Below are 25,170 nucleotides of genomic sequence, written 5' to 3' on the forward strand. Positions count from 1 at the left end.
CTCGTTTAACCTGGTAAATGAGATGAACCAAAAGTCTGTTTCCAAGGTTGAAAGAAAGCTGGCCAGACATTAATCCTTGTCTACTGGTTTATGGGAAAGAGCCTTGGCTTTACAATCAGAAAAAATGAGTTCAAATCCCACCTCCCACTACCAGACTACCTACTTCCTTGAGTCCTTGAACAAAGTACTATATTTCTCTGGGTGTCAGTTTCCTTGGAATTGGACTCGATGGTTTTTAAGATCCCTTCTAGCTCTTAATCAAAAAGCTCTCACGAGTCCCTGTGTTTCCTGTACAAAGGGATAACAATAATACCAACAATTTGGGATTCCCAAGTCTATGGGAAGACTGAAATACAACACTGGGAAGATCTCTGGGATGCATCAGCATTTGGTTCAGCAGTGGTTGTTCCAAAACTCTGCATTTCTCAAGTCTTTAAATTCGCCCCCAAGCCCACCTCTGTAAGCAAATGCCTATATTTCATATTTTATTTCTCTATACTCGGATGTCAAATGATCTATCTTTGCTGAAACAGAAGCCTTTCCCCACTTATCAGGACCCAGTGTAGTCCCCTCCAAAACCCACCTTGTTTTCACTTTGTGTCTACCTATCTGTGCTTGCTATTTCTCCCTCTTTCGAATGTAAGGTCCTTGAGAGCAGAGAGGATTTCAATACAATTGTATTTCAATACAGTTTTTGTCTTTGTATTCCCAGCATCACCAACAGTAAGTAAGCACTTAGGAAATGTTGGCTGATGTTTTTGAGAAGGCTTGTCAGTGGCATTGCTACTGAGTTTGATTGTAAATTCTGAATTACCAAGAACTTGGATATCTTTGGTTCCTCTCTAATTTGTCATCTAAGTCTCAGAAGTCATGAGATCCACTTAGGAAACTGATGTTTCCTATTACCTCTTATTGAATCCAATAGGCAAGAAAAATCATTTCCTATGTCATAGTCTCCTCAGTCTTTAACAGTTCCACTCTCTTGTGGTAGCCTGGTAGTTAGAGTACTATAGCAGGAGTCAGGATGGGGCAGATTCCAATCCTTACCCTGATAGTTATTTGCCCTAATGGGCAAATCATTTAACCTGACTTAATCTCAGTTTCTTTATCTATAATGTGAGGATAATTAGGCCTGTAGCATCAAATTCAACACTGGAGGTCAAATGAAATAATGTAGTTAAATGTCAGCTATCACAAGGGGTGAAACAATTTCATTTTCTTTAAGAATTAATATATTAAGCCTAAAAGGAATCATATTGGCTAGATTATTTACTGACCTAAGAGTTTATATTTCAAGGGAAAAAGAAGTTTTGGAGATCTATCTTACTTTATAACACGTATTCTGGGATCTGTGAACTTTAAAAAATACGTTATAATAGGGGCAACTAAGAGACTTAGTGAATAAAATGCTGGTCCTAGAGTCAGGAGGACCTGAATTAAAATTCAAAGTCAGACATTTGACACTTACTAGATATGTGTTCTTAAGTGAGTCACTTAACCCCGATTGTCTCATGTCCCCCCCAAATCATAACAATTGTATCTCAATATAATTGTTTTTCCTTTATAATCCTGTTTGAAGTATTTTAAACCGTTATTCTGAAAAGGCTTCCACAAGCTTCACCAATTTGTCAGAAGGATCCAGGACATCCAAAAGGTTAAGAATTCCTGCTTTAAAGTAATGAAAAAACATCCTTGTTTCCCCTAGGGTATTCTTAGAAGAGAAGATGTACTGGGACCTTAATTTATCAAGATAAAATACCTTATTCTCATATGAATACAAGAACAGTTTATGTTGGCCAGAACCTTGTGCCTCCCTCCTGAAGGCATCTTTTCTTTGCTACTCTGATTTTATAGGCTAATACAGTCTTAGAGCCGGAAGGAACCACATAGTTTATTAAATCATAGGATCAAGATCAACATCTCCCCCTTTTATAAATGGGGAAACTGAGGTTAAGAGAGTGTCTATACAACGAGATCAACCAAATCATTTCCAATGGAGCAGTAATGAACTGAACCAGCTATGCCCAGAAAAAGAACTCTGGGAGATGACTAAAAACCATTACATTGAATTCCCAATCCCTCTATTTATGCACACCTGCATTTTTGATTTCCTTCACAAGCTAATTGTACAATATTTCAGAGTCTGATTCTTTTTGTACAGCAAAATAACGTTTTGGTCATGTATACTTATTGTGTATCTAATTTATATTTTAATATATTTAACATCTACTGGTCATCCTGCCATCTAGGGGAGGGGGTGGGGGGGGGGGTAAGAGGTAAAAAATTGGAACAAGAGGTTTGGCAATTGTTAATGCTGTAAAGTTACCCATGCATATATCCTGTGAATAAAAGGCTATTAAATAAAAAAAAAAGAGAGAGAGTGTCTATAATCTGATGCAAAAGAGAAGTGATTTGCTCACCATATGAAATCAAGTCTAAAATCTAGGTCTCGTGATTCTTTTCACTACCTTGAGGTGTATTTGGTATAATTCTTGCATCGTACAGATGTGGAAACCAAGGTCCCGAAAAAATCCAAAGGCTCAGTATAAAAATATCTTTCATTAAGGGAAAGGAATGAATCCTTCACAAATCTGTAGGAGCCTGAGCAGGTTCCTTCCAGTCGTTGGCCAGAGCCTGGAGTCCACTTGTAAAAAGACTTTCTAACAGTCTGATAAGACCTTTCCTTATCTTTCCCCAGGGAGACTCTGGCCAGACACCTGGGGAGGAGTTCAGGCTCAAAAAAATGTGTCTGGGAAGTTCAAGGATGTTGCTATGGTGCTTTAAGAAAAAGGGGAAGCTGGCTGCTGCTGCTGCTGCAAAAGAAATGCCTTGCAGTTCTGCCTCCCGAGTGCTGGAGCTGCAGGTGTTTGTCCCAACTTTAAAACGGAGCAAATAGCTGAGGGGCACTTTGGCTCTCAGCCTTCCTGGGAAGGTGACAAGTTGATCTATCTGTCACTGAGGGTCAGCTGGCCCCATTGCATCTTGGTCTCGGGGAATGAGTGTGAGAATGAATGGAAGCTCTGCAGCACAGCTGGGACCCAGACAGTCACCCGCTGAGCTGCCCTGCTGAGCAGGAAGGAAGGAAACCCTCACCCCTGCCCCTTGCCCTTGGTCACAGGGAGCCCTTACCCAACTGGGAGCTCTGAGGGCACAGCACCAGCCCTTTCCCAGTGGGCCTTGCTTTGGGAACCAAGCCCTACGTAACCAGACTGACATCTCCCCCCCACTCACCTATCTTCCCCCCCCCCCTGCTCCCCGGGGCAGGATGCCAGGACCTGGTCTTTCTCTTCTTCACCCCGGGGCTTCCTCACTCATTACGAGAACAGAACTGATGAACATTGTCTGGCAAGAGTCATCCCCTTCCCCTTTTATAAAAGGAAAACCCCATCTACTCCAATCAAAGCCGAACACAAAGCAAAGTCACTCTGGTCCACGACGCAAGACAATAAAGATGCACTGTACCTTTAAGGAGTCAGCCTTGCTTCCCTCCTGTGTGAGAGGCAGGAGGAGGCTGGAGGAGGCAGGTTATTCTCGGTTGCAGGCTCCCTCACCTAAGTCTGAGCTAGCCCCTTTCCCCCTCTGGCCAGCCTCTTTTCCACTCTGGGGAGCTTTTACCATTTAAGGTCAATGTTACATCTGGCTCTGCTGCCTGTGAGCTGCTCCCTCCAGGGCCTCCCTCTGCGTTCCCAGTCTCGCTGCCCGCCCGGCCTGCCCTGGCAGGGAGCTGGGATACAAAGCCTCAAATTCCTCCAAGCCCCTTTCTCCTCTTTCAGGGACTCCGAAAGTCCAGCCCCCCGGGGAGGCTCTGGGAGGCCGGACTGGGCTGGGACTGGACCAGGGTTCCTCTGCTGGAGAAGGAGAAGCAGGCACTCCCTGATCCCTTCCCCCCTCCACGCATTGTACACACTCAGCCTGGTCAACCACCCTTGGGGGCTCTGGGCTCATCGCTTCCCCCCCCCCCATACCAGGTCACACAAGCAGCTGGGCTGTAAAAGGCGACTGGGTCCTTAAAGGATCCTGGCTCAGAACCAAACTTGGAGGGCGTTTTTTTTTCCCTCAGAAAGGAGAAAGAGAGGAAGAGAGCCGTGGCCAAGAAGAGGACCCGGTGGTCTCACCTCCACTCCTTGGGCAGCTCAAGGAGGAGCTAGCAGTGGTTAATCCAGCTGGTGGATGCTGCCCCTGCCCAGTCTGAGAGAACTGATTCCCATCTTAACTGATTTTCCCCAGGTTACTGAACCTCATTCTCCCTGGATGTGATCTTGTTGGGCCCGAAGTTCTAGAGTGCCAGATGCACAAGAAAAGAGAAATTAAAATGACGCCCGAAAAAATGCTTTTGCCTTCTCTGAGAAGCAATCCAGTCGGTGTTCTATGATTCAGGACTCCTGGTTCCCAAATGTTAGGTCTATAGTCAGAGGTATGTTCACAAATGTTTAACAACCAGTTCTTCCTCCCCTCATCATCTCTCCCCCAAAAAAGAATACAGGATTGTTAACATTTTCACCATCACTTTCTTAAGTCTTGACAATCAACAAAACAAATCAAGCCCCGAATTTCAGTATTTGTCCATTTCTGAGGTGCAAATGATCTCAGTTGAATTTGACCATTGGCTCTAAAGAACCTGTTTGACATCAGTTTGGCACACCTGAGCCGTTCCCATCATCACAGATGGCAGGCCCTTTTCAAGGAAGAAACTTGCCTTACCCAGGCTAATGTGATCTCAGCTCATCTACCTCTACTAGTCTGCCCCAGCTAGCCACCATTGCCATCAACATTTCCCGCCTTTATCTCTCCTTTAAGATAGTGGGAATCAGATCCATAACTTGCCATTGTGATAACAAGGAGAAACAACGCCACATGTGTCCGGGAGAAAGCTTGAAAGGCATCCTCAAAATCAACTTTTTATGTCAAATTCATTTGGAATAAGGGAGATAACAGGATGTGACCTTGGACCTTAAGACATAAGATCTTTTGTAGGAGAGAAATACTGAGGGGACTGATGGGAAGAGGGTGGGAATAGGAGAGATTTGGGGTTAGCATGAAGCTACTGATGGAGAAGCCACAACTGGGGTAGAGAACAGAGAAGAAATACAATGTGCTACAGTTGCTGAGGGAGGAAGCTCACAAATAGGAGCCTCTCTTTTAACTAATTTTTCTAGTTAGCTGGATACTGAGTCCAACTGGTTCTATCTACAAAAGAATACAAGTAGATCCAGAATTCTCTGAGTTTTGCCTACCAAAAAAAGACCAAGTCACTCCATCTTAGTTGTAGCTCTGATAGGAAATAAATTTCATAATCTCTGAGGGTTTTCCCAGCTCTAACAATCAGCTGGATACTGGAACCTTTTGACTTCTGTATTTCTCCCTGCCATGGAATACTGAGATTGAGTCACAATAAATTGAGAATCAAGGAATCACAGTTTTCAACACTGAATTCCTTTTTTTTTTCTGGTATCTATATGACATCCTAAAGTTAATAGCTCCTTCATCATCATCATCATATTGTGGTTACTTTGGGTAGTTGTCCTATTTCCAAGAATTCCTAGAGAGGATGATTGATTCTCTCCCCACCTGCCCACCCAGATTCACATAGACACTCACAATCTCAAAAACATACTCATACATCCTGGCACACATTTTCAAACACTTACATACATCCACTAACTCTCACACAGCCATACACTCTTGTTCAATCATATGCCAGCACAAATAGTCAGTTACAACATTAGACAATCTACATAAGATTTAGTGGGTAAGATAATAGACAAAAATCAAGAAGACCTAGGTTCAAATTCCACCTCTAACGTTTACTAGGATTTTGAGCAAGTCACCTAAGCCTCAGTTTCCCCATTTGTACAATGGGGCTAATGATAAAACCTACCTCTTAAAGTTGTTATGATGATAAAATGAGATCATATTTTCAAAACACTCTGCAAAACTTAAATCATCATTGTTGGTAGAGTTGTCAATTGATTCAGCTATTCTGGAGAACAATTTGGAATTATTCCCAAAGGGCTATAAAACTGTACATGCTCTGATCCATGAGTGTCATTATTAGGTCTCTATCCCAAAGAGACCATAAAAGAGGGAAAAAGGCACATGTTTATAAAAATATTTATAGCAGTTCTTTTTGTGATGGTAAAGAATTAGAAATTGAGGGAATGCCCCTCAATTGTGAATGGCTGAACAAATATTCTAATGTAATAGAATAACATTGTTCTATAAGAAATGATGATTAGGCAGATTTCAGAAAAGCCTGGAAAGACTTACGGTGAACCAATACTGAGTGAAGCAAGCAGAACCAGGAAAACACTGTACACAGTAACATTGTGCAATGATCAGCTATGAATGACTTAACTTTTCTCAATAATATGATGATCTGAGACAGTTCCAAGGGACTTGTGAAGGAAAATGCTATCCATATCCAGAGAAAGGACTATGGAATCTTGAGTGCAGATCAAAGTCTACTACTTTTGGTTGTTTTTGTTTTTGTTTTCCTTTCTTGTAGTTTTTCCCTTTTGTTCTGAGAGTGCTTTCATAACATGACTAATATTTAACATGATTGTATAAGTATAACCTATATCAGATTGCTTCTTGTTTTGGGGAAGGGTCAGGGAAGAGAAGAGAGAAAACTCACAAAAATGAATGTTGAAAATTATCTTTACATGTAATTGGAAAGATGAAATACTCTTTTAATAATAGCTTTTTATTTTTCCAAATACATGTAAAGATAATATTCAACATCCACCCTTGTAAATACTTGTGTTTCAAATTTTTCTCCTTCTCTCCCATTGTACCCATAGACAGCAAGTAATCCAATATAAGCTAAACATGTACAATTCTTCTAAAAATATGGGATACTCCTAAGTAAAAAAAAACATATATACATATATAAAGTATATATTTATATATCATGTGTAAATATATTTATATAAATAAAATGTAATGAAATATGTAAAAAGTTTAAAAAGCAGAATACAAATGCTAGCTGTTATTATTATCATTGTTCACATTTCACAGAAAACACTCAAGAGGTCCAGAACTTGTTTGATCCTTTAGGAATCTCCCAGACTAGAAAAGGACATAGGGTTAAAGCTAACTCCCTGGGACCAGCTGGAGACCTCAAGGCCTTCCCAGGGATAGAGCAAGAGCAGCAAGGAGAATGAACATCAAATGCAGACAGAGTCTGGAAGGACAAAGCAAAATCCAAGTACTGTGTGAGCTTGTCTATTCCCGAGGAAGGAAGAAAAAATGGAAGATGTATCATGTCCCCAAATACCAAAGGAGACAAGTTAACCACAGGAGTAGACAGTGAGGAACAGTGTAACTGCCTGAAAACCTAATACTATATTTTGCTCTCACCTGTTTTGATTCTACTTAAATGTTGCTAAACCAATCTGGAGGAAGTTATGAAACTATACATGAATCCCTTGAAATTGTCTTAGATCACTGTTAATAGATGAAACTGAGAGAAGGGGCAAACATGATTCACTAGGTGTTTCTATTTCTCTAGAACTTATATCAAATTAGGAATTCTTAGCTCTTTTTGTGCATTGGTCCCCTTGAGCAGTCCAGGAAAGCCCTTTCCAGAATAATATTTTCAAATCCATAAAATAAAATACAGGGATTCCAAAGGAAACTAATAATATTAAAATATAATATATATATGTATGTGTAGATAAATATACATATGCTCATATATAATACACTTATATGTATATGTAGATATGTAGATATATGTATGCATGTGTTTGTTATATGTATTTAAGTATATATAGACACATACATATATAGATATAGATAAACACACTTATATAAAAATCAACAGACCCCTACCCTATACCCTATCTTGACTTCAGTTTATAAAGCAAGGGCAATCATTCCAGATTTGTTAAAGATTTGTGCAACTTTAATCAACTTTTATATTGTTAAGTTGTTTTTCAGTTGTGATTCTGTGATCCCATTTAAGGTTTTCTTGAAAGAGATATTGGAGAGATTTGCCATTTCCTTCTCCAGCTCATTTTATAGATGAGGAAACTGAAGCAAACAGGATTAAGTGACTTGCCTGGAGTCACACCGAGGCCAGATTTGAACTCAGGAAGATGAATCTTCTTAACTCCAGGTCCAGTGCTCTATCCACTATGGCACTTGGATGCCCAATCTTTTTTAGATAGAAAAAATGCTAAGAATGAAGGTGGATTCCTAATTTCTCTCTGTTTTCTACTTCCAGAGAAAGTCTATTTACTGAATTTATGTACATTTCCTTGTTCATCAGAATTTAGGCTAGGAAGAAATAGTCAGTGCTGGCAGGATCTTAAAAAACCAAAACTATTTTTTAAAATGTAAAATCCATGCATTCATTCACTTCATCATTCATTCAACGAGCACTTATTCCACTCCTCCACATACACAAGGCTCCTGGGCATTAAAAACTACAAAGGTCCATCTGGTAACCTGTCATTCCTTCTGCAAGTTGGTCTCAGCCTAGCAATGAGGTACCACTCCTTCTGGAAATGGAAGACCCTGGCTTGTAGGACCACTGGGCTTGGAGTCAGAAGACTTGAGTTAATGTTCTCACTCTAACATATACCAGCTCCACAATATTGGGGCCCCTTTCTTCCCCTTTATTGGGTATTGTTTTCCTGTGTCTTAATTTTTGGATGATGGCTTAGGCCCTCTGAGAGCCCCCCATGCAGAAAGCCTGTCTTTAATCCTTGGAAGAACATGAACCATCACCAGGTTATATTTAATTTCATCCTCGAGGTTACATGGAGATTTGGCCTTGCTCTTCATGCATTAGATCCTTCCCCAAAAGGACTTGTTGGATAGAACGTCCCTGAGGCTCTAAACTTCTAAAGCTATAGAAAATGAGAACTCTTCTACAAAATTATTTTAAGGGAGGATAAGACTGAGGCTGAGGAGAGGAGAATCTGACCCTGAACAGGATCTAGATCGTCAGTACAGAGCCAACTTTCCCATTTTCTTCCTTTAATGAGCCAAAGAAGGCTTGTTAAAATGAATGTCCCCCAAGTAAACACAGTCAGTCCATGCTCAATCACATGCCCATATTTAGGGCTTTGAGAAAGGGAAGGACGATTCACTAGCTATTGCATAAGGGGACGATAGGTAACGATGCTTCTAAAGTTTACATCAACTATCTCTTGGGACAGGAGAAACTAAATTCCACAAGCATTTAGCAAATACTGTGTTAAATTTTTTTTAAATACCAATTATGTGCCAGATAGTCTATTGATGGGCTAGCTGTTTTATCTTAACTAAGCTTCAATGAAAGAATTGGATTCAGTGACTTCTACAATCCCTTTCGGCTCTAAATCTATGGTCTTGGGATCCCCGTGATCTAGTGAATGGAGAGCTACCTTCCTCAAATGGACTTTGTTCTTGTAAGCCAGTGAGAATATATAGTATGCAGACATTGAGTTTTAGGTTTTAGTTCATAGAATTACACATTTAAAGCTGGAAGGGATCTTAGAGACCATTAAATCCCACCCTCTTATTTTACATAACGAAGAAAATAAGGCACATAGAGAGGGAGCAATTCTCCCAGATTCACACAGCTAGCAAGCAGCAGAATTGAATTTGGTTCTTCCTGATCCAAACCCAGTATTTTCTCCACTATGCTTTGTTTTAGGAATGATACAAACTGTGACAAGTCCAGAGGAGGGTGACTGAAGGATGCTGAGTTTGGTTTTGCCATCCTACTCATGGAAGAATCTTTTACATACCAGGTTCTGGTTTAGCCTCTGTTTGGACAGTGCCAGGAACTCAGTGACCCTCTAAAAGATACAGAATGCACTCATGATGGTAGAAAAATTAAGCATCTGTGTCATGTTCCAGTTGACAAGAAGCCTGTTAATTATTGTCAAACATTCTGAGACATGATGCTAAACACTGGGAAGAAAAAGATAAAAAAACAGAACAATGTCTGCCCTCATGAAATTTATACTCTGCTGAAAAAGGGGGTGGCTATGGTATCACACAGAATGTGTATTATAATAATAGAAAGTCTTCAGAGAAATCTGGGAAGATTTGTATGAACTGAAGCAGACCAAGGAATATAGTTTATACTATTGTGACAACATTATAAAAACTGAGCTATTTTGAAAGACTTAAGGACTCTACAACATAATGATTATGATTCTGGAGGAATGATAATGAAGAAAACTACCCAGCTCCTGACAGGTGGACTAATAAGGGGAACGAAAAATACTTAGACATGGCCAATGTGGGTCTTGGTTTTAGTTGGCATTTTATATTTGTTATTAGGGTTTTCTTTTTTTCTTTTCCCCCCAGAGTGTGGGGAATGGATGAGGTGACAGTGAGAAAAAAATAAATGTTCTGATGATAGAAAAAATAAATACAAATAAGGTTGGAAGTAATAGAAAGAAGAGAAATCCAGATGTGTTGTAGGAATGCAGGAGAGACAATTACTGTGGCAGCTTTTGGAATATTTGAGGATAGTTATTTGTTTCCTCTAATTTCTTTTTTCCCAGAAGCATGATACATTAGGAGTCAGAGGATCTGGGTCAAATCTCAGCTCTAGTGGTACCTCATGAACTTGGACCTATCACAACCACTTTGGGTCTTATCTTCCTCTTTTGTAACATGAGAGAACTGTTCTAGACAAACCTATTAAGTTCCCTTCTACCTCTGAGTCTTTTAACTGTATTATTCCCAAGTCCTTCAATCTGCATCATTTCCAGTATCCTTTGCACCTTTGTTCAATTGATACATTTCTTACATAATACATACCCAAACAAAACAGAAAATAGTGAAAATACAATTTTTCTTATGGAAATATCCTCCTATTTGTGTAGTATAAGATCATATTCACTTTATTTTTCAGCAGAAAAATTGGAAATACAGTGAAAGATTCTGTGGGTTCATATTGTGTTTGTGGTCCATCAAAATCATCAGACTTTCTTCAGGTAGCTACTCCCACCATTTCCCTCCTTCCATCATATCACACTGACAATATGGTAGCTAGCATATAGTTATTGTTTGCCCTTTTATTTGAAGAGGGCCAGTGATATGACAAGGTAATATCTTGCTCATGACTTGGATTTAAGTGAGGTGGAGTTGTACAAAGTCATCAACTTTATTCTCTCTTCCAGAGTCATCAAAGTCCAGTGTCAGGACAAAAATCAAGATAAATGGCGATGGCCTGGGATGCAGTGGATGACCTTGGCATTTTAAATATTTGACAAAGCTCTGTGCTCCATTGCTCCAGCCATCTTCATGCCCATTGGACTAAGTTGTTCTCATCTGCCCATTCCACTGGGGAAAGTCTTCATTTGTCTGGGAAAGACATCCCCCCAATTCACCGACGAGTTTGAGGTTTGTTGGTTACCCTCAACCTGGGTCAGCCTATGTGCCAGGATATCATGTTACAGCTCTTTGGAGTCCCAGGAGAGAGTCGGCAGCCAGTGGACACCAAAGGTGGAGAAGCAGCCCAGAAAAGGGACTGGCAGGCCCTCACATCAGAGGAGCTAATCCTTCCTGAACACCTCATTCCCATCACCCTCTTTGGGACTCATTCTAACAGATTTGCATCCAGAACACAGGCTTCCAGATGGGCCTGATCCAGACAGAATACAGAGTCCTATGTTCTGGACATACCACATCTCTTAATGAGACCTCCTATTACATGCCCAGTACCGAAACCTCTCAGATGGAATACAAACATGCATCTGAGGTGTGCCCCAGGTGCCTAGTCAAAGAGTCAGCTATTGTGACCTCTACCTGACTAGTTACTTCTTTGCTCCATTCTACCCTGATTCCCAAACTGGGGAGCATTCAATGAACATCGTGGCTCCCATTTAAACACAGACCGTAGGGGACCTAAACAAGGCTACTTGGGACCCATCATTTTATCTTTTTGTTAGGAAAAATTCAAAATACAGTGAAAAGAACCCCAAACATAACCTTAATAATAATGGATAGCATTTATATAGTGCTTTAAAATTTGCAAAGTGCTTTATACATATTGACTCGTAATGATGACCCTGTAAGTCTCTTACTATTTCCATTTTTGCAGGCGAGGAAACTGAAGCTGAAAGTATTTAAGTGATTTGTCTAGAGTCTCACAGCTAGTAACAGGATTTGAATCAAGGTCTTCCTGACTGAGTTAGTACTCCAGCCATTGTATTAACTCAATACCTGTAAATAGCACAAGGCTGGGTAGTCGGAGAAGTCACCTCTGAGACTGTCTCTTCAGGACCTTGCCCAGATAGCTCAGGTAATGCATCTCCCAGATCCATCTGACTATTTGCCTGGAATATGTCACTTTTTAATGATTGACTGGGGCTGAGTCGTAAGTGGGTGAGAAGCTTTCACCTCTGAAGAAGGAGCCTTTTCTCTGGGGGACTATCGAATGGATATGGCTATTTTTCCCTCCCTCTGCCCTGAAACATGATACCTGCCTTGTCCAGCAGCTTCAAGGCATTGGTGACGTCTCCAAATGGCCAGTCACAAAAGAGACTCTCTGAGCACATAGACAGAACATGGGAAAATGTCTGAAGTCTCAGAGTTCATCACAGCCCCATCCAAATTTCTTGTTTTCTCAACCTTGAACTTTCACTTTTAAAATAAACAGCATGCTAGACAAAAGAATTCACTTTGGAGCTGAGGCCTTCTCAGTTATCTTCTTTCCTTCTCTGAATTTTAATGTGTCACCCACAGCTAGGGTGGAAATTTGTACCCTGGGAACCTCTTTTTAGAATGTTTCAGTAGTGAATTTTCCTCAAGCCTGTTTGGGGAACACTGGGGGGGTAAGGTGAAGGAATTGCCCCTTTTCTTTGGTACAAGTTATATCTTTTGTTTTCACTGAGGTTTTAGAAATTCAAGGATAGGACAGAAGGGGATGAGGTGGAGGGGATGAATGGTGGGCTCTTAGATCTCTTAGGATCATCCAGACCCTTTGGGGGTGAAACTTGAACCTTCTTCTGTGGTTTCAGGGGAACTGTCTTTTCACTTCACTGTGCTGTCTCTCATATATAGCTCTTTAAGGTTTACAAAGTGCTTCCCATTCCTCAGCTTACTATTCCCCACATCAACACTATAATGTTATCAGTACATGTACATTATTTTCTGTTTTTCAGGTAAGAAAATGAGGACCAGAAAGAGGCCTCAGGTAGGGAGAGCAGGGCCAAGACGAGCCCAGAGAACATCTCACCCCCTTTCTTTTTCTTCAGAATTTGCTATTAATAACAACGTGACCACGTCATCAACATGATTTTATACCCAATATAACAATTCTAGAATTCATGACCCTAGACCGAGGAAACTTCTGCCTTTAAAAAAGCATCACTATTTCCTAACATTAATAATAATCATTGACATTTACAGAGTGTTTTATGGTTTAAGTACTTTCCGCCTACTATTCTATTTGACTTCACAACAATGCAGTGAGGTAAGTGCTACAGATATTTTATCTCCATTTTAGAGATGAGAAAATGAAGACTGGGAAGAATTAAGTGATTTATTTTCCCCTCTGGGCACTGACTTTACATACTTTTCCATCATGATTCCTTTTTCTCTAGAACTTGTCTTAATTTGTCTTAACTTGTCTTAACTTGTCTAGGATCTTTTCAGCCTGCAATATCCTTCCACCATGCTAGCCCCTTTTTCCATTGGTAAGCTCCAGTCAGGGCCTCCATTGTGAATAGATCCAAATAGACTATGTTTCATTTCCCTGCCAGCTGTGCTTCTGACTCTAAGGATTTTGCCACCATAGCCCTGTGCACGGGTATCCCTTCTCTAGGTATCCTTTTATGTATTGCCTTTGCCATTAGAATGTAAGCCTCTTGAGGGTAGACACTGCCTTTCTTATTCCTTCTATTTGTATCTCCAGCACTTAGTATATTGGCTGGCACATTGTGAATGTTTAATAAATGCTTCTAATTTTTATCCACTGCATCATGAGCCATTGTCAGTCATCCTGACTTTTGCCTTACTACTGGATTTTGATGGCTCTTGAAGGAATAGTGTGAGACAAACGGCTTTGTACAATACAGCCTCACTTAAATCCAATACACACAGAAGTCAAGATCTCACCATGTGATGTCATTGGTCCTCTTTGAGACAGGACAAATAAGAATACCCAGGAGAATATACTTGATTGAGATAAGATTTGAACTCAGGTCTTCTCAGCCTTGCCACATTGCCAGTTCCTTAGATTCTAGTATTCTCTACCCATTTCTTTTTGCTAATTTTTATTTATTTCTTTAGATTATTCTCATTTACAAATATATCCTTCCTCTACCTGATGGAGCACTCCTTGTAATAAAAAAGGAAAAAAATAGAGGGGACGTGTTTAGCAAAACCAACATATCAACCAAGTTTGACATCATATGACATTCCACACCCAAGTTCTCCCACCTCTGCAAGAAAAAAAAAAGGAAGAGAGGGGCATTTTCTTAACTCTTCTTTAAGGAAGACCTTGCCTATCCATCTTTTAAGGAACAGTTCAAGTTGGGAAGGGCAGGGAAGGGAATAAGTATTTATATGGTATGTACTATGTACCAGATAGGTGGTGCCATACTGCACAGAATGCTGGGTTAGAAGTTAGGAAAACTCATCTTCCTGAGTTCCATTCTACCCTTAAACACTTATTTAGCTGTTTGCTCTTAACTGTTTGCCTGAGTCTCTTCACCTGTAAAATGAGCCAGAGAAAGAAATGGCAAACACTCCAATAATTTAGCCAAGAAAACCCCAAGTAGAGTCATGAAAAATGATTGAATAACAATAGCTCTATGCTAGATGCTTCTTACAAACTCAGAAAAAGGAATATTCTTTGACCACTCTTGAACAGTCTCTTTGGACTCCAAATTGCAGTGACACTTTGCACTGAACTCACTTAACATTTATGTCCAAGTCTGTAATGTTGTCCCTCTTCATGTCTGCCCCCTGGCTTCTCTGGCTTCCTTTAAATTCCAATTAAAATCTTCTACAGGAAACCTTTCTTAATTTTCTCTCTTAATTCTCATGCCTTCCCTCCATTAATTATTTTCTATTTATTCTGTGCCTTGCTTATTGTATATATTTGCTTATCGTCTCTGTTAGATTGTAAGCTCCTTGAGGGCAGGAACTATTTTTTTGCTTTTTGTATCTCCAGGACTTAGTGCAGGGCCTGGTACATAGTAGGAACCTAGTATATACATATGGATTGACTGACTCTATCATGAGATAATATTAAGAGGCAAGGCAAGCCAGGGGAAGAGCCCACTGTGTCTTTTTGACAAGAAGTCTTCCTTGGCCTTCTGGTGAAGTTCTAGAGCGTACTCAAGCTCACAGTAAATTCACACTTCTCCATCCTTATAGGCACAAACCCCAACTTAAGTATTTGGTTTACAAAGGGGCTACAAATCAGAAAAGGCAGAAGACTAAAGAGAGGACAGACAAAAAAGAATTTAACAGAAAGAGATCTGTGCAAGATGGCACTTCTACTGGAAGTCAAATAGCCCCAGAGATGACATCAGTGAAATAGTGGAGAATAACTGGGCTAATCTTGGAAATGTATGAACATGAGATACCATCGATGAACTAGCAGCAATGGATTTACTATTCCAAGCCAAGGACCTGGTTTAAGCAAGGAGCTTTGGGGACTGGCTTAACGGAGGAGCAATGAGTCACAGAATCATGAAGAGAAGCAAACTCCAACCTTGTCTTTCTTGGCTAAGTGACTCATATGGATTATTCAGGTTTGGTTAGAATAGCATTCCTGGGGTTTTTCTTCCTCCTTGGTTGGGGAGTAGAAGGTAGTGCTGTAATTCTGGATTAAATGTATAGGTCTCTGGCTAAGGTGGAGCTCACAGGTTGTTTTCACTTTCAGGTAAAAGGGCAATCAAGGAAATTCAGTAAATCTAGAGAAATGTCTAGGTCCCTGAGGAAGGTCCACTAGAGACAGAAGGACATTATTTATGGGCTCAGACATATGTGTGTATGTATATATATATATATATATATATATATATATATATACATAAATATTAGATTTTCTCTATAGGAAACTCAAACTTGTCTTCAATCTAATTCAACATTCACTTATTGGGTACCTACTATTTAACATTTTGTCAGCTTGACTGCCTACATAGGAGCCACAGGGATCTTTTCCTTTTTGGTGGAAAACTATACATGAGACAAATTCTAATATTCCTAGGGGGAAAGCCTTGGCAGGGTCATGAGCCAAAAAGAGCTCTTAGAGAGAGCTCCCACTCCACTTAAACCAGAGCTGCTTCTCCATATGTCCTATTGCTTTTCCCTAAGGCTCCATGGAATGAGTCACTGCTGTCCACACAATGTACTTCATCATGGATCACACATATCAAGGAAATCCTGCCTTGGCAATAAAACAAGAGGCAGGCAGTTCAGGGAGACAAATGAGATGCCATGAAGTAGGACCCCACTCTCCCAGGAGAGGTGACAGGACAGCCCCATACTAAGTCAGTACCGTGTATTCAGAGCCCCTAGTAAGGACCTAAACACTGTCTGGTCTCCTCCACACTACATCTGTTGATTTGCCTGGCTTGACTCCATGGAACAAGATGTCCTTTCCAGGATAAGATCATCATTTCTAAACTCATCACCATGCTTCTAACTCAACCACCTCCCTCAGCCTCCTCTCCCCTCTGATTGGAGGGTTGGAGGGTACAGTCCTGGACCATTTGGCCCACTCCACTCTGTATTCACTGTTCTGACTGCTTTCAACTCCACAGAATAAGATGTCCCTGTGCTAGGTACTACTTAGTTTCCCACGTGCACTTTCTTGCCTTCTTTTGGGTATTGCCTTTCTCCATTAGATTGTAAGCTTTCCGAGGGCAGGGACTGTCTTTTTTTTTTTTTTTTTTTTTTTTTATCAATTGCACCACTAGGGTTTAGCACAACATGAGGCACTTAGAAGATATTAAGCAGGTACTAGCACTAGACAACTATCAAGAGAGAGGCAAGAAGAAAATGACATAAAACCACTGCCCACCTTGGAAAGGATGGCCAACCATCCAGGAGCTGGATAACATGGATGCAATAATTCAAAGTGAAAAAATAGCTTGCCCATCATTTCTAACATTACTTCCATCCCACAGATGCTTAGAGATGCCCCAGTGTGTATTAAAGAAATGGTTTTCTAATTGGCTGCTGGCCAAGAATTGAATGTGACTACAAATGATCCTTTCTTTCCCGGTTGAGATAGAAGAAAGTACTTCTGTAAGCTTCTGGATGAGAAGAGAAAGATGGTACCAATGGACTATTTCCCACCCAAGGCTGGTGTTTGGTTGTGACATGATGAAGCTATCAAGACACCATGTCCTTCAAGCAAAGATGGGAATTGTCTTGTAGTTCTGCCACATTTAGAGTAATTTGGTGGGGGTGAATGCTTTGTAGCATGTAAGTTTGTGCCCTGTCTCCACAGGGACTGAGAAGGTATAGAGGACCATGTACATCAAGTTGAAAGTATGTCTTTGTACTTTTATTCATGCTATATTTTCTTAGTCAATATCTCCTTTGTAAAAATTAATTGATATTAATTAGCCAAATGACATTAGCACACTAAGCATGGGGACTAATTAATGATATAGAGGAGATATTAATTGGCATTGGGCAAAGTGATATTGGGCAGAACATACCATAATGAGAGCTTGAATCAATAGTATTAAAAAGATACCCATAACCCCCCAGGACAGAATATCTCTAGAACTCTGAGGGGGACATATAGCCATTTGCCCTTTGGAAATGACTTTCTGGTATGAACACGGGTTGGGGTAAAGACCCCCAAGATTCATATGGAGGGACACACATTTGCCTCTTCCATGTACTTCTGAAGGAGATCTATCAATATTCTAGAAGCAGCTAAGTGGAACAGTATATAGAATTATGGGCCTGGAATTAGGATTTGATTTCAAATTCAGTCTCAGATATTTACTAGTTGTGGGATTCTGGGACAAGTCACTTTTGTTTGCTTGAATTTTTCTAACTATAAAATGGAGATAATAATAGCACCTATTTCCCAAGGTTATTGCGAAGATAAATTAGATCCTATTTGTCAAATTTAGCACAGTTCTTGGCACATAACAGTGATTAAGAAATGCTTATTTTTTCTTTCTAATTGGTGCCATCTCTAAGGCTAAGAACATTCATTCTCAGATTCTGTCTTCCATGGAAGTACCAGTGTACCTGCCTAGAAGGTAACTCACAGAAAACAGACATATTCATCTCAGGGCATTTCCACATCTTTTAGGGTCCTGGCAACTCTGGGCATTTTTACCAGAAATAATTAATGCTTGAAACACTCTCCCTCTTCATGTCCATCTCCATCTTCTTTCAAGCTTAATTTCCACTTTTAAAAGAAACTTTTCCCAATCTCCTTCTATTCATTATTTCCATTTTATCCTGTGTATGTATCTAGTTTGTACGTAATTGTCTGAATATTATCTCCTCCATTAAACTCTGAAGAACAGAGACTTCTTTTTTTTCTTTATTTTTTAATATCCCTAGCACTTGGCACACCAGTAGATACTTTAAAAAATGCTTGTTGACTGACTTTTTGAGTGCAAGTACATGCAACTTCCACAAGTTTCTGTTCCAAAGCAACTATTTCCAGTCCTTGGAGGAAGGAAAGCCTGTGCTCATGTGATCTCTCCTCATGAAGCAGGCCCCTTTGTACCAATCTGTCTTTTTAGTAGGGAAAGCCAAAAAGAAAGACAAAGAGTGACCTGATCTGCTAGCTTGCTTTCAAAGATCACAGGGAGGGTTGTCTGATCCCACAAGGGTCTATCCTCATGAGCCTCAGACAATGGATCGCCTTAGACACAGCTCATTCTGAGAGACAATCAATAGTTTTCTGAACACTCTCAGCAAAGCGATAATTGGTCTGCCCATACTCCATGGGGAGGTGTTCCTCAGACACCTACAAACAAAAGCTCCAATTCTGTCATATCACCAAGTTGACAGGGGAACTCATCCGAGACTCTCCTCCCTAGTCAATGCCCTTCTACAGAAAAGTTCATTTGATGGAGACTGCATTTTTCCCCAGAGTTATGGTACAGATACAAAGAGGACTTGCTTAGTAATCAGTATAGTAAAGGCGCAGGGCTATCCAAGACTGGGGGTACTTGTTAAATTTAACAAATGACCTTTCCATGTATTACCCCATTTGGGGTAATTATACCTACTTTCAGTTGAAGGAACTGAGGCTCAGAGAAATGGTCACAGAACAAATGAATGACAGTCAACTTCTCTGAGGATTCCCCTCCCAGTGTAGTCTAGCCTTCCTGCAGCCCAGAAAAGTCTGGAGTTCCTAGGGAAAGATGGCTCTCTGGCTTGTTTGCTGGCTTCCTATTTGTAAGCACCATGGGTGAGAGTGACTGCGGGTGAGCTGTTATTTCCAAGGCTGCCTCAATATTTGTACAAGAAAAACTTGGCTGCCTTTTCAAGCACCTTCCCCTAGGATGTTTGGAGCTGAACTTCTGTCCCGTGGAAGGTCAGCTGAGGCTAACCCAAGTCAAAACTCAATACTTGTTGGAGCCTCCTTCATTTTCACAGCATCCCAGAGGTTGGAAAGGATTTCAGAAGTCCCCAAACTTAGTCTAACCCAAACTCAAATCAAGAGCCTTCTGGGCTGCCATATAACTCCCAAATATTCATTCAGCCTACACCTAAAGACTTAGAGTGAGAGGGAGGACCCCGCTAGTTCCCAAAGCAGTTCACCCCCTTTTTTGGATTCCTCTAATTACCAGGAAGCTTTTTCTTTCAGAAAGCTGATGAGTTGGTCCACTGAGGCTGAAGAGTTAAAATTAAACTCCTGGAAGGCAGGGAGTATGTCCTTAAAATCCTGAGCACCAAGTACAGTATCAAGTATACAGTAGATATTTAATAGATGTTGATTGAATCAAATTGAAACAAAATAAGTATATTTTTTTTTTCACAACAGCCCTTTCAATGTCCCCTGTACCACTTAGTCTTTTCTTCTCCAGAAACTACACCCAGTTCCTTCAGTTGATGGATATTAGTACCCTCTCCAAAATGGCCCTTGTACTCCAGATGTGGTCCAACCAGGACCTATCATCTCTATCACCTCCATGATGAATTATGCAGGCCCCAGTCCGGCTCGGTCTGGCTGCCTTTCCTGGACTAGGCTGGATGTTTACCATTCTGGCTTTTGGCTGTGGGTCAGGAAGGAAATAACATAGGTGGTTAGAGCTCTGGGCGTCAAGCTCTGAATGAATCACCAAACAGCCACGAAGGCTTTCTCTGTAATCAGCACAGTGAGGGACACGCAGCCACCTAAGACCAGGGATGCTCCTTAAGACCTTTAGAAAGACCTTTCCAATATGTTTAGAAAATTTGCACGTGTTTAACCTAAATTGGATTATTCACTGTCTGGGGGAGGAGGGAAGGAGAAAAGTTTGAAATGCAAGGTTTTGTAAGGGTGAATGTTGAAAACTATCTTTGCTTGTATTTTGAAAAATAAAAAGCTATTATCATAAAAAAAGATCTTTCTAAACATAACCTCATTTGATCCTCATGATCCCCATGAAAAAGAAATTTATCCAGAAGTGAGTTATTATCCCCATTTTACTGCTGAGGTTCAGGGAATCTTAATTTTGCATGTCAGGGACCCTTTAGACATTCAAATGAAGCCTATGAACTCTTCAGTTTTTTAATGCATAAAATAAAATATATGGGATTACTAAAGATGCCTATTATGTGAAAATTGTTATTTTTTTTAAATTTAAAAAGTTTTTCTTAAGTGCTTACTATGTGCCAGGCACTTTTCTTAAGTGCTTTACAATTATCATTTCATTTAATTATCACAAAAAGCTTTGTAGCTAAGTGCTATTATAATCTACTTTTGACAAATGAGGAAACTGAGGCAGACAGAGATTAAGTGACTTGCCTGGTATTACATAGTCTGAAGTTTGATTTCAACTCAGGTCTTGATTCCAGTCCAAAAAGGACCTTGGTCTCTCTATCTCTGTCAAGCTGGAAGGAAGGCAGCCCCTCACAGGCCCAGTCTCAATCCTGCTTTTTCCTGACCTCCTTAGACAATCTTGTAGCCTTCTGTGCCCAAGGCTCACCACCTGATTGGCTCTATTACTACTGCAGCTCAGAACTCCTGAGCCTAAAGTGATCCTCCAGCCTCAGCCCCTCCAGAAGCAGAGATCCTGACACATCTATCTATCTATCTATCTATCTATCTATCTATCTATCTATATATTTTTTTAAACAAGTTCCCAGTTCTCAAGGGACACTTGAAGAAACTGAGGGTCCAAGAGATTAAATATCTTAAGATCATAGATTGGGATTAGAAAGGACGAAAGGGACAGCATGGTCCAGTCCCCTCATTTTACAGATAAGGAAACTGAGACCCAGGTTAAGGGCCAAAGGCCACACAGCTAGGTGGAGAAGTGGGATGTGGATCCACAGCTCATCTGTTTCCATGTCGCTCTCACCACCCTCTGTGTTACCACGCAGTGCATTGAGAGCATATGGTTACCTGGTTTAAAAGGCTGTGTCAGGGGCCAGGCAACTAGTTCTGCTGATCCAGGAGAGCTGGTCCTGCTGGCTTTTTCACAGGAGCGATTTAGGCCACCGTGAGTTCCGTGCCCACAGTCACCTGTCTTCCCCGGGGCTCCTGTCCCACTCCCGGTGGGCCGTGGACATAGGCAAGGTCACCTGCCCTCACGAGCCACCTTCAGCAGCCTCTCACAGAGCCATGATGCACACTGGACAGAGACTCCTTCACTGGGACAGAAGACAAGCAGAGGGGGCTTCCAGGCCCACGAGTCCCTGCCTCAGCCCAGGCAGAAGGGGAAGTCAGGCCCAATCAGACCACACTATCAAGTCTGAATCCAAACAGGGAACTCTACACCAAGCAGGCCTGGGAGACGGCCTCATCCTCCCCACAGAGGCACAGGCAATTCCTTTTTCTGTCCGCACCCCCTCCGCCTCCTCTCCCCACCCCCAGCCCCATCATCACTTTTACAAAGGAAATTAGTCAAGGAGCTGTGGTTTTAAGTTGCTTTAATAGACCAAAGGAACAAGGACAGAATTCAGAATCCATCCAGGGCCAAATCTTCACTTCTGATTACTTTACCCTGCCGGGTGAGGGGGAATGTAGGCTGTAGAAATGCTAATGTCATAACCAATCTACAACTGGGGAGCCCTAGCCTAGAAGCGAGGCACAAACTTGGATAGAGGAAGCAGAGACCTTATGGTCTCCCTCCCTCCAAGCAGAAGCACGCCATGCAGGAACTGCTGACATTTCTAAAGCACTTTATAACTTAATAACCATAGCCGGTCTAGGAGAGTCACCCCTCTGCAGGGGACAGAGAGCTGGTTTCTAAGTCAAGAAGAACTGGGTGCAAGTCTCACTCACTTCTGACACATGTTAACTTTGTGACTCTCGTCATTTAACCTCTCAATACTCACCCAAGACATTGGTGGAGAGACTTTACCTCCCTGAAATGCCTCTCTTCCCATAGGAGTCTGGTATAAAAAACAACTACCAAAAGACATTTGGAACTTGCTTCCCTTCTAATCTTGTCTACATTAGTTTTGTTTGTACAATTTTTTTTAACTTAATATAATCAGAATTATCTATTTTGTGATCAATAATGATCTCCAGCTCTTTTTTGGCCACAAATTCCTTCCTTCTCCACAGATCTGAGAGGTAAACTAGCCTTTGTCCTTCTAATTTGCTTATAACATCATCTTTATGTCTAATATCCCAAATGGGATCTTAAAGGAGGGAAAGGGACCCGCATGTGCATAAATGTTTGTGGCAACCCTCTTTGTAGTGGCTAGAAACTGGAAACTGAGTGGATGCCCATCAATTGGAGAATGGCTGAATAAGTTATGGTTTATTAATGTTGTGGAATATTATTGTTTTATAAGAAATAACCAGTAGGATGATTCAGAGAGTCCTGGAGAGACTTACATGAACTGATGCTGAGTGAAATGAGCAGAACCAAGATCATTATACATGGCAACAACAAGATATGATGATCAATTCTGATGGATGTGGTTCTTTTCAATAATGAGGTGATTCAAGCCAGTTCTATTGGTCTTGTGATGTAGAGAGCCATTTGCACCCAGAGAGAGGACGGTGGGAACTGAGTGTGGATCACAACATATATATCACTCTTTTTGTTGTTGTTTGCATGCATTTTGTTTTCTTTCTCATTTTTTCTCTTTTGATCTGATTTTTCTTGTGCAGCAAGATAATTGCATAAATATGCATGCATATATTGGATTTAACCTATATTTTTAACATGTTTAACATATATTGGGTTATTTGCCATCTTGGGGAGGGAGGAGGGAAATTTTGGAATGCAGGGTTTTGCAGGGGTCAATGTTTGGAAATTATCCATGCATATAATTTGAAAATAAAAAGCTTTAATTAAAAAAAAACAATATTCCCAATTTAAAGAGGAGGAAGTTGAGAATCACATAAATAGTAAGTTTCTGAGGTTTCTGAGGTAGAAGTGGGCCTATTTGAAGCCACATGAAGCTCACATTAGCTCTCAATCTGCAAAAGGTTTAGATAGGCTATTGATCTAGAGCAGGAAGGGACCTTAGAGGCCCTTGAGCCCAATTCCCCCTCTTTTTATAGTTGAGGAAACTGAGGCACAGAGAATTCTGGTGATTTGTACCAGATAACTTGGTTAGTAAGTTTCTGAGGAAGGATTTCTCACCACAGCCTTGTGAGGCCAGGTAAGAGAAGTTTTATTATATTGATTTTTCAGTTGCCAGAGGAAACATTTTTGTCCACAGCAATAAAAGTTACAATCTGGTCTTTTAATTCCACATCATTACCCTTCCCATGACCATGGGCCTACCTCCATTCAGTGATAAAAGAATGATTGTTTATTTTGGATTATGGATCATAGTTTAAATCAAGGTTCTTAATCTGGGATATGATTTTTTTTAATTTGATCATTGTATTTCCATATGATGATTTCTTTTATAATCTTATATATCTGATGCATTTAAAAACACTATTCTTAAAAAAAAACTAAAAACACTATTCTGAGAAGGGATTCACAAGTCTTACCGGAGTAGGACCAAAATGATTGGCTTGAGAAAAACACAGAAGGAAGAATCTTCTCCTTAGAGAGAAGCCCAGAGAAGGGAAGTGCTTAGTAGAAAAAGAAACTGTTTCATTGTTGTCTATACAGAGGTCATTCCCAGCTGGAATATAGACATTTATCAGGCACCAAAGTGGGAAAAAACAGCATCCTCTACTAGTGCAGAGAGAAAGGGGGGATGCCTTCCTTGTAGTAGTAGGTGCTGGATGCTGGGCAGCAGCAGGCTGAGACTGAGAGGGAAATGGGGAACAAGTCTATTAGAACCAGAAAGGGGTTTGTGTTGGCTAATAGGCATTTCTAGGTAAGGGACATGGTTTTCTTGTGGCATTTCTCCATCTCATTGAAAACCATTCCCAGTGAGTCTCTTCTGTAGTTGCACTGAGAGAGGTTCTAGGAGCAAGGTCACAGGCTTCAGAAGGGGAAGGGACCCAAAAGGTTTCCAAGTCTAACTAATCCATTCTACAGAGGAAGAAACTAAGGAAGACCTGAAAAGAGAAGAGATCAAGAAAGTTCTGACACATTCCCACAATCCTTTATAGACTGAAAGTCCTATTTTATGGGAAATCTCCTCCCCAGACTCTGGCCAATTTGAGAAACATTCTGAAGAATAAATGGATGGTAGAGTCAGAATTCATCCTAGTGTCCCATAAGCACTTCTTCAAAGACAACAAATACGGTAACCAAAGAGTCAGTGATCCTACCTTTCCTATTGGAACCTCCTGCTGTTCTCTTCATCTACTTTGGGCCAGGAGTGTGTTCAACAGCCTCCAAAAAGAGGCACACTATGAAGCATAAGCTCTCGGATCCCCAGCAGAGTCATTGTGGTCCCTGTGAAAATGTCAGAGTATATTCTGGGCAAAGAGGTTCAACCAGGAAGAAGAAAACTTTGAGGAAATCCTGTTATCTTTAAGCAGCTTATGCACTCATCTCCACATATTCCCCCAGCAAAGATACCTTGGTAACCACATCTCTACCCCATAAAAGCAGGAATCCACACATCAGCCTAGTAACAGCTGCCTTCTCCTTTTCCATCACACTGAGTCCAGTGGAATCAGATTAAGGATTATGGTTG

General features: G+C 40.8%; 1 protein-coding gene across 5 annotated transcripts in view; it reads right to left on the reverse strand.

The window, feature by feature from the left end:
* Positions 1–24,927, reverse strand: part of MRVI1 (murine retrovirus integration site 1 homolog) — a 140,541-nt gene extending 115,614 nt beyond the window's left edge. For 2 of the 5 annotated variants that reach the window (XM_031943106.1, XM_031943104.1), the window contains exon 1: positions 3,463–3,880. The gene's annotated coding sequence lies outside the window, so the exon portion shown is untranslated. Of the gene's footprint in view, positions 1–3,462; positions 3,881–24,799 lie in introns of those variants that run through there. The other 3 variants (XM_031943108.1, XM_031943107.1, XM_031943105.1) reach the window with 2 other exon arrangements.
* Positions 24,928–25,170: the final 243 nt, after the last annotated feature.

This window comes from Sarcophilus harrisii, chromosome 6 (genome assembly GCF_902635505.1).
Source record: "Sarcophilus harrisii chromosome 6, mSarHar1.11, whole genome shotgun sequence".
Classification (NCBI taxonomy): Eukaryota; Metazoa; Chordata; class Mammalia; order Dasyuromorphia; family Dasyuridae; genus Sarcophilus; species Sarcophilus harrisii.